The sequence below is a fragment of the Mycetomoellerius zeteki genome, unplaced genomic scaffold, assembly GCF_001594055.1.
Source record: "Mycetomoellerius zeteki isolate Tzet28-1 unplaced genomic scaffold, Tzet1.0 scaffold332, whole genome shotgun sequence".
NCBI lineage: Eukaryota > Metazoa > Arthropoda > Insecta > Hymenoptera > Formicidae > Mycetomoellerius > Mycetomoellerius zeteki.
The window spans coordinates 697,645-707,880 of NW_017257319.1; the positions used below are offsets into that span (position 1 = coordinate 697,645).

General features: G+C 36.2%; 1 protein-coding gene across 1 annotated transcript in view; it reads right to left on the reverse strand.

Moving 5' to 3' along the window:
* Window positions 1-9,146, reverse strand: part of LOC108725260 (CD151 antigen) — a 143,017-nt gene extending 133,871 nt beyond the window's left edge. The window contains exon 1 of the mRNA XM_018452171.1: window positions 8,805-9,146. The gene's annotated coding sequence lies outside the window, so the exon portion shown is untranslated. The remainder of the gene's footprint in view (window positions 1-8,804) is intronic.
* Between the last annotated feature and the right edge of the window lie 1,090 nt (window positions 9,147-10,236).

Sequence of the window (10,236 nt, forward strand, 5' to 3'; positions counted from 1 at the left end):
CAGCCAATCTTTTTTTTCAGTGTAGAGAATAAAGTTTCAACTTTAAGAATGTATTTTTTAAATTGCGGTACAATGATTTTTAATGCCGGAATTATATGAGCAATCTGAAAATCAAAATGTTCCTTTTATTTAATCCGCGATAAAACTCAGTAAAAAAATTATAAGACCATTAAAAAAACCATTAATTTTAATAATAAGAAAAACGTCTCCATTTTTAATTTGTTATTTTTAAAGTTGCATATGCAGTAATAAAAAATTATGTAAAAATTATATTTAACATTCGAAATTCTCAAAATAATAATAAACGATATCAATAAGTAATTTTAATTTTGCCCTCAAAAATCAAAGTGTGTATATTTTCAGTACTAGCAGTGTAGGGGAGACCGGGTCTCGTTGGCACAGTTTTCACAATTTTGGTATTAGATTTTTTAAACAATTAACTATTATGATTAAAATACATCAGTGTGATAGAGAGAACCTTTCTCTACATTTTCATATTAATAAGAAAGTAAATAGTTCTATACACTATTTACTTTCTCTTCAATAAATGAAATACGAACATGCTGCATTGTAGTTAACTTGCCCCAATATGTGGGGTAAATTGGTACATATCACAGTATAAATTGCCTTTGTGATAAATTATATATTAAATTAACAAAAACGTAATAAAAAAGTAGTAGAGAAATAAAAATTAGAGAGTAGATATGTATTTCTTAGTAAAAATTATATCTTTCAAAGTTATTTTACAATCGTCAAACAGCAAAATGTTGTTACTGAAAAACAAATATAAATTATTTTAGTTCTACCTTATTTTAATACAGAAATATTAAATATAAAGTGTTTTGTCAGAGTTAAATTGTAAATGAATGTTCACATATGCGGTACAATAAATCAACCTAATCTTTCCTTATAATATGAGCCAAAGTAACCCATCCCTACGCACGTCTGATTTTGACTATTTTATTGTAATAAATTACTATTGTTACTCAAAATAACGTGTTGTGTACTGACAAACACTTTTCTTTTAACTAATAATACATCATTTAGATTTGTTTCCTCAAGCCGAAGGACATTAATATGAAATTATGAAATGATCAAAAATTTACTTGCCTGCTCTTGAATTAGATTTTTTTTCTTTTTCTATTGTAATACTTGTTTAATTTAAGTGAAACTTATAGAGAAGTATCTATGTTATAAAAGAGATATTTTGCAGTAACTTTTCCATTGTTTCTTTTGCCACAAATATATAAACGGAACGCAATGCCAACTTACCTCTTGTGCCAACGAGACCTGGTCTCCCCTATATCGGAACATAGCTGAAGCATGCAAAAGTTCGGTACATATCAGTACGTTTCGAAAAAAAGCGAGCTTTTTTTCAAGATCTTTTGCGAGACGGAAATTAGTTGTGTTCGGTAATAACGGAAATAAAAGAGAGATGCGTACCGTGATCTCCCATCGTGCTGCTTTACGCTGTGAAATATTCATTTTCTTTCACCGGAGTTAAATTTTAAACAGGCTCTCCACCGGACACAGGGTCTCGAGGTAAGGAAGGGCCGTTCAGGATTTAATTTAAGTTCGCAGCAAGTTCGCGCCAGGTCGAGCGTATTCCAGTGGTATATAATTTCGCGCGTTGTTCCGCATGTTGGAAGCGAACGAACCGAACATCGCATAGTGGGTCGTGTCGCGTCGGTTGCGAGCTGCTGACGGCACGTAGGGCAACCGCTGCGCTGTGTGCCGATGACGCGGGTATAGCTAATGCGCGCCAGATAACGACGATAACGAGACACTTGACACCCAAAACGAGCACACTCGGTGTATTCCACCTGCGAAGCAACTGTTAAGCAACGACAGCGTAGGATGAAGCGTAACACTCCGGCAGCATGTCGCTCTCGCGCAATCTATCACTACCAGATTAATCTACACACCTGTTTCTTCTTACTCTAAGCTGATATTACCTTATTAAGTTTTAATGCTGAATATTGTAGCAGATTACGCTCTGCGCATACATTGCGCATACATTGAAAAGAAAGTTTGGTATCTGTTTGTGATTACAATTACTTGGTAAAATTATTATGGTTAGACTCTCCATCTTTGTATAAATTACAATGTTATAATAATAATTATACTTTTATAGTTCTATATTTAAAAAATATATATTTGGTACTGTAACTGATTATATATAAATTATAATCACTTTAATAGTCATTTGGTGAAAATCATTATAAAATTATTATTGCTAACAATGTGCTTTTATTTATGTAAGGATTTTATTATTTAGTATTTAGCAATAAACACATCCCTCTTGGGACTCATAATCCTTTATTATTTATTTTAGTTTGAAATTATTTTACTATTGATTTATATATAGTCACAATAACACTTTTCTTTCATAGTATGAATTATTATATTTGAAAATATAGATAAATAGATATCAAGTTATTTCTCTGGTAAAGTGAACTGTAATGATTACGAAACATAAGCAATATTGACATTGAACGATGTATCAAGATACAGAGATAATTCGTAAACCCTCTTCTCATGTAGCTTCTTTCTCGTGGAAGCCTTAAAAGTATTATAGATGGATATATTTTGTTCCTTCATTAAAGAAACTTCCATTTGCACTTACTCTTATCTCGCAAAAAACATATTATATTAATAAAACAAATATAAAAATGTTAAAATACTTGACAATGTACTTAGATATATTAAGGAACTGTGTAATTCCCTGCAATTAAACTTGTCACAAAGTTCAGAAAAATTTGTTTTATTAAAAAATTGAAGTTTTTTATCATGGAAATAAAAATTTACATCGCATAAAAAGAAATTTAAAAATGTGTCGAGCAAAAAACTCTCCATACATAACAATGAATAAATCTGACGTACGCTGTTAGATGTTGCTACGTGAATTACTACTTTCCGTCGTCACGATTTGCGATACACCGTTGGCACTACCACCACTACTGCCAGGCCTAGATCTTTTAGCGTCGGCGTAAATTTATCGCACTGAGCCGCATCGGCGAACAAGGTAAATCAAATTAGAAACGTATTCGCGATACGACGTATTCAGCACGGCAGCCTAGATCCGTCGCGAAGATTATTTTAAGGGGCAGCCTCAAGGCGGCAAAACGCCAGAGCGATGAATATGAAATGTGCGAAAGAACTATACTGAAATCCTTTCGCCGCGGTGCTCTGCATAACGAGAAAATGACTTTCGGTGTGGCTTTCTCTCTCTCTCTCTCTCTCTCGCTTCTTTTCTCGTGCGATTCACTGAACTTTACACTATGAAAACCGCAAGATACCCTCAAACTGGAATTATCAGCCACACGTTTCTGCGCGCTTCCTCAATTTCATATACGGTACTAGATGCAATTTAAATGTATTTTAAAGTATCGTGCTATATTTTCCTAGTCTGATAACTAATGTTACACTGGAAAAAATGTTTTTTAATTATACCAACAGAACTCAACAAGAATGGCATTTTGACGAGGACAAATAAAATTTTGTTGTCTAGGCTGTAAAACTAACAGAATTATGATAACCAAAAATTATACACTTCGGTTTCATCGAAATGTTATTTTTATTAGGCTCTTTTGATTTAATCAGAATATTTTTGTCAGTATAACAAAACTTGTTGAAGCCTTTTATTACGTAGTTGATACAATTGATGAAAAATGAGTCACCCATCCTAATGTTCATTATAAGAAAAAAATGTATTTAGACAAATTCAGTATTAAAAAAATATAATTGTATACAAGGAAACTTCTCAAAGTAGAAAAAGATTTCTTTTATGCAGAAACCGAAGGTTTTCTTTATCATGGAAATCAAAACTTATATTATATAAAAATAAATTTCGTTAATTTAAAAATGTGTCGAGCTAAAAACTCTCCGTGTAAATAATAGACTAAATCCATAGCACTCTTAAATGGCTGCTGTGAGACACATGATTACAAGAGATATCATGTGACTACTTTATATATTTTATTCTACTATAAATTTTAATCTTTCTATATATGTGTATATTCTCCTATTTAGTAATTTCTACAGAGGCGCGATCAAACTAAAATTGCCTGTTTACAATTCCGTGAAACGATTTCGCTTTAATCCCGGAACAACGCGACGGCGAATTTCTGGAGCACCGATGAATCTCGGAGCAGGATGCCTAAGCTCTTTCATAAGATCCTGTATTTGAACCCCGTCACATCGCCCCGGCGAGCAACGCGTCGACCGGAAGGTTCGCCTTATTTCTCCGAGAACTTTGGTCGAGGGAGAGATGAATCCCGTCAACGTTCGCGGCAACTTCCGAGCTCGCGGAACCGAGTAACGGATATTACGGAGGTGGAGGCTGGCTCTCCCGGCTTCGGCTTGGGAGCGACAACTTCGGGAGACTCGAATAAACCTCGAATTGTGCCGCATGCCCGACCGACACGCAATATCCCGGGAGAACGAGACACACGTGGCTGGGACCGGTGTTAACACAAACGTACGTCGCTTCAACGCGAGAGTCTGTTCAATGTATACTCCAATACTCGCGCGCGGAATATTTCGGTGCTCTGCGCCGGTGGGATAGAGAACACCCGCGGGATGTTTTAGTTTACAAGCTCGACGCGTTACTTAAGGGGATATAACTAAATTTCCGTACAAATACATAATTTACGCAACAAGTTCGCTAATCTCACAATCGCTGCTGTAGTACTTGCCGAAATTCTCACGTGTTCTCTTTTTAGGAAAGAAATAGATACTCAACTCTCTCTCTCTCTCTCTCTCTCTCATATTGTATTATTTAACACATGTTATATATTGTATTATATATATACATATATATATCGCTTATATATCATATGTATTATATATCGTACATTCTGTTATCTGTAACCTTTTTTCATTTTTGTTTACTTTTTCTTTATTATTATTTTATTAGTATTTAGTTTTCTAATACTATACAAATTTTACGCTGTAAATCTGTATATAATGTTTTTAGCGTTTGAAAGAATGCCATCTCAATAAATAAAGATATATCTATCTTTCTCTCCTCTGAACTGTATAAATCTATTTCTTAACTCATTTTCCGAATGTATTACTATAATCTCATTATAACTATCGTATAATAGTTATACTTGGATAATTATATTGTAATGCGTAGAAGAGAAGTGATAATTTGAACACAACATACATGCGCGTAAGTTTTTACAATTTCTCAAACGCATCGCAAACACGAAGAAATTATTATTTAAAACATGAAAGCTTCAGTATGCAGTCTACGTCAGGTAAGTTAGTGGCAGTTGTTGGATTAATTTTGCTAATGAGATCGAAACTACGGGACGTCGTGTCGGTACCATCGAACAGTTCAGAACTGTGGCAAGAGGAAGTCGCGCGCGACGGATTTCTTGTTGACTAACTACTTCTCCCTTGGTGCACTCGCGCTTGTCTGTCCACGCGTCTCCTTCGCGGGCTGCGGCCTGTGACAACTCGAACCGGTACAACCGGAAAGAAAGAACCGGCAGAATTCTCTATTTCTTCCTCCGTCCCTCTTCGTCCGTCCCACCTGTAATCTCTTTCGCCGCGCATTGTCGAAACAAGTACGCGTTATAATCAGATCCCGAGGCACTTAAATCTCTCGGAAAAACGTTGCTCCGCGCTCACGTACAGGTCCCTTGACGATATTCTCTTTTCTTACATTTGCGCAAAGGTCAAGTATATGTGCTGCCGGCGTTATGAGAGAATGAGGCAGTCACGTGTAAGCATTGAGTGCGCGCCGCTTTTCCTGGATTACCTCCGGAACTTCCATAAGCGCGAGCACGTTTATTACGATGAACGACTTTAACATCAAGAATCAGACATGTCCTTTCCATTTCGTTCCACCACTCAGACACAAAATGGCTGAGATTTTATATTACGGAATGAACGAAAAAACGACATGAAACATTAGAAAGAGTGAAATGCTTTACTGATATTCCGATTGTATCTCATTTACAAAAATAAGGCTGTAATTGACTTTTTTCTCCTTTCAAGCGGAAACATTGCGAGAGTGCTTCGTTATTGATATGAGAGGGAGAAAGAGAGAGAGAGACATGTCAATAATTCCACGTCAATACGGCGAAAATGATGTATAGCGTTCCGACTGGTTTTATTAATGAAAAAAAGCTTGTCAGCCCTCTCGAGTAATACTAGTTTCAATGGTCACCCATGCCCGGGAATGCCCGAGACGTAAATAGAATACGCACCACGCGCTTTCTATTTGTCGTGTTTCAATCCCCGTCAGCGTATTTGCAGTTCGGAATGCAAAGAACGGCTAGCGCACCCCGATTTTTTGGCGCGCGTATTTGTTCCCTGCAGATATGAAAAATTTTCATGCTCAAATGGACAATCTAAATTTACCGGGTGCGAGAAAGCGCTGACCAGGGTGGGTTCTAAGAATAGTCGCATTTTCCAGTTCGCTGTGATACACCTCTGTGCGTCCAGTCGGAACACGCGGGGAAAATTCACGTTGCGCAAAATGTTGGACAATGTTTATCTAAGAAGAACGCAACAAACGTGCGTTTTCCACGAGTAATTTTACGAGGTTTTCCATTGTTTTCCTGATGCATCTTTATTTACTCTGCGAATGGTGTGGGCAGAGAGCACGTTGCGTAAATAAAATTTCGGTAAAGCATCGTATTCATTTAATTAAGTTAAACATAAACATGGCGTCCCCGCAAATAAAATGATACAAGTCAAAAATATAACATTGTTCGAAAGAAAGAAAAACAATTATTATGTATTTTAAAATTAATTATTTATTACGGCAGGATTAAATCTTAATACACGTTAATCTTTAATTGAACTTCATTTGAACGATTGGGTCATTTGTATCCTGTGCATTCTTTTTTTTTAAAAAAACAACAAATAATTGATTATTTATATATATTTTTTTAAATACACAACGTTACAAAATGTTTTCTAAAGACATTAAAGTATATGTAAAATTCAGTTAATAATTTTTGCATGTTTGTAAAAGCAATGAAAATCAATATCAAAATTAATCTGAGACACGAATTCATTGTATGTATATAGTAAAAGACTCGAAAATCATCGTACATACTAAAGGTTAATTAAGAGCTAATCATAAATTGCTTATTTCAAGTTCTCTAGAAGTAGTGATACGTTGATAAAATGAGATATTAACTTTGTTATAATATTATATTAACAAAAACTCTAGAAACTATTTTAATTTGTGCCATTTTTTTATATCATTATGAGAAGTATTTGAATTCAACTTATAAATCTAAATTTATTTTTCCTAATTAAAGATCAATGTATTTAGAACACGATCAGCATTATACGAAATTTGAATAATTTCGATTTATGTCATCTTTTTATACTTGTATTTTATATTGCTGTAATCAGATGTTACCACTTTATTTCGGAGAATGAAAGGTGGATTAAATCGACTTGTGTGTGTCTTCGATACTTTGTCTAACCGGTCTAACATTCGCACCTTTAAAAAAAAAGCAGTCGCAGAAGTCGTGGATGTGCTCCAAAACTTTATACCAGAGTCTGGCTATGAGCAATTTTGTCAAAACAAGAATGAGAAAGAAGAGTATATATGCAGGATGTTTCCGGATTAAATCACCGTTACATTTAAAACATAAATTTAAGACATCAAAACAAACAAAATAGTTGAGAAACTGACGACTGTATATGTGACATAATAATTAGATTTATCGAACTTCGATTTCACAATACGGAGCGGTCTCGGAAAAGAATATATATGTATATATGTCGCTAGCTGAGCACGAAGTGAATTACATGAGCAAGGAATTAATGCCACACGAGCAGCAATCTCGGATAAGTCGTCTATAAAAACAATAGTATTTAACGGCGCCCGCGCCTAATATAAATTAGCCATCACATAAACGCGATAAAAATATCGCTAGTTATTTATATTAATATAAAATTTTCCTTTAAAAGTTTACTTACAAATATTTCGTTTAAGATTGAGATATTCTTAAGTTATAGAACAATAAGAATTTTTTTTGTTCAAAACTTATCGATAAAAGAACGAATGGCTGATTGTGCGTCTGTATAATTTTTTCGCACGCTTGCGTTGTAATGATTAAAGATCGTTAATGAGCACTTCGTACACATTTTGTTTCAAAGCAACAAAACCAAAAGTTATTTCGACATTGTTCATCCTTACAGTTCTGTGTAACTTAAGAAGTCAATATCTCTTTAAAAAAAAAACGAAGAATTGCAAATAAATTTCTAAAGAAAAATTTTATTTATTTTCAGATTCATAGTTTAAGTTTGTCGAGAATACTCTGTATACTCCGTATCTTTTCATATGCTATCTCATTCTAACTTATATTATCTTTCTCATTTGAACTTACTAAAATTGATGAAAACGATGGGTCTTTCAAAAGTTCACCATCTCGTAATCAGACTCTAAGTACTCTGACAATGAGTTGTAGTATCTCTACTCCGAAGTGGAAGACCGCGATCGCGCAGTCACGTGATCACGTCATGTGAACAATTCGAAAACGACGCGACGCGACGCGGCGTCGAGTGTTTCTTATCTTAACCGTGAATATATCTGGATTCCCTATCCGAGCACCATTCAGGTGTCGTTTTATCCTTGTTTTTCATCAAATGTTAAACAAGGATAAAATGATACTTAGGGAGCACCCGAGTGGAAATCTGCTCCTGGGACTCGGAGTGAGTTGGCGCAGCTTGAATGGCAATTCGTTACGCTCTGCGCCGCGCCACCCGCTCGTCGCCTGTGCGTGCGCGTGTGTGATGTGAACATATACATATACGTGCACACTTACCTGACGGTTTTTGAGATCTCGCACAGCAGCCACGAGCAGCTGAGCAGCATCCACCGACGATGATCCCAGGCGACGCGCGTCACCGCCGCCGGCGTGGAACTCGCGTAATGGCGTATCTTGGCACTGACCCGATAACGAAAGAAAGAAAAAACTCGAGCACGCTTGTATACGACACTGACTCGCGACGTGTCTCTAATCGACGTACGTCACCTCGCGACGGACGATCGAGAACGACGATCGCACGAATGACAGTGTACGGCAACCAACGGATCGACTGACAGAGAGTAACGCGCAAAATCCTTCCACGACGAAGGTCGAAGCGCGACTGATTTGAAGTGCGCCGCTGTCGCCGCGCGCGCGGCAATGGTTCGCCGTGAAGTGCGCGCGCGTCACTCGTCCTCTCTCTCTTGCTCTCGCTGACTCAGACTCGCTGTCGTTCTTCCTTGTGTTCGCTCGGGCTCGGAGCAAGTCCCGCGATACGTATACCTGTCAATCTCTCACGGGCGGTCTCACACGATTATTTCCTACGCGTCGGCAAGTTAAACGCCCGCCCGCCTGTCATTTGCAATTTTATAATTTCGCCCAATTATCGTCTCGTAAAGTCTCGCTGGGACTGTGTCAAATAAGCGCTTAGGCTCTTTCCCGTGCGACGTATGCTTGAATGAAGTAAGTATGTCCTGAGAACGGAAAACAATTCTAATTTTGCACTATGTCTTGCTGCGTTGATAAAAAAAGTGATGTATTTCAACATTGGCAGTTTTTTAATGGAATATTTTTAAAATTCTGAATTGGAACGATGTTTTAATTTGGATAGTGTGTATAAATATGCTATTTCTATAATCTATTACTTATTTCTATAACTTTACTTTCTTTTCATAGGTATTACATTTTCAATCGCAGTAACTTTATATTCTTTATCAGAGTTGCTACACTTTTCTACATAAATAAATTATACATGTTGTTTCGCAAAAATATACATATTAGTTTTTAAGGTTGATTTCCTTTTATCTCAAAAGTACTAATTTTTTTACTCATGTCGCTTTTTTTCATCAACGCAGCATGTATCTTCTATTTTTTTTCTTTCGTTCTTTACTTCAATCTTTTATTTTTTTCGCGAATCGATATTTCGTCGACCTTGATACAACTTCGCATGACGTACTTTGATTTCTGATCACGCTCAGATATATGTAATTTACAACTTCGTAACTCCGTGTAATTAGAAGCCCGGAAAAAAGTTATAATTGCATTAAATACCGCCTCACTAGCTACCTTTTTAGTCACATTACGGCCACGTCGGAAACAAAATACAATTTCAATTTCATGCGATGTATTTCCGCCGTTTGCGACATCCCGTTGTATCTGTTAATCTCCTTGACATCATATGATTATTTTCAATTCTGACAGTCTTCACGAGAATAAACACATTCGACAT